Source organism: Arachis duranensis, chromosome 2, assembly GCF_000817695.3.
Source record: "Arachis duranensis cultivar V14167 chromosome 2, aradu.V14167.gnm2.J7QH, whole genome shotgun sequence".
NCBI classification, from domain to species: domain Eukaryota; kingdom Viridiplantae; phylum Streptophyta; class Magnoliopsida; order Fabales; family Fabaceae; genus Arachis; species Arachis duranensis.
The window spans coordinates 28,968,117-28,968,440 of record NC_029773.3 but is presented as its reverse complement, the minus strand read 5'-3'; positions in this window follow the sequence as shown (position 1 = coordinate 28,968,440).

Sequence of the window (324 nt, the reverse complement as noted above, 5' to 3'; positions counted from 1 at the left end):
ATTATCCTAAATTATGTTACATTCAATTATCAATATTCAAGAATAATTTATTAATTTTTTTTCTTAACTTAAATATCATAAAGTCATACTTCTACTTCTAAATTCATATTTCTACTTCTAATACAATGCAATTAAAACAAAAATATATTAATTAAAATTTCCTTCCAACATATAATAATAATAATAATAATAATAATAATAATAATAATAATAATAATAAATTGATTTCATTCATTCCACCGAAAACATAATAATCAACAGTCATATATTTCATTCCAAAACAAAACATGTTATTAATAAAAAATTCAGACTTTATAAACTAAT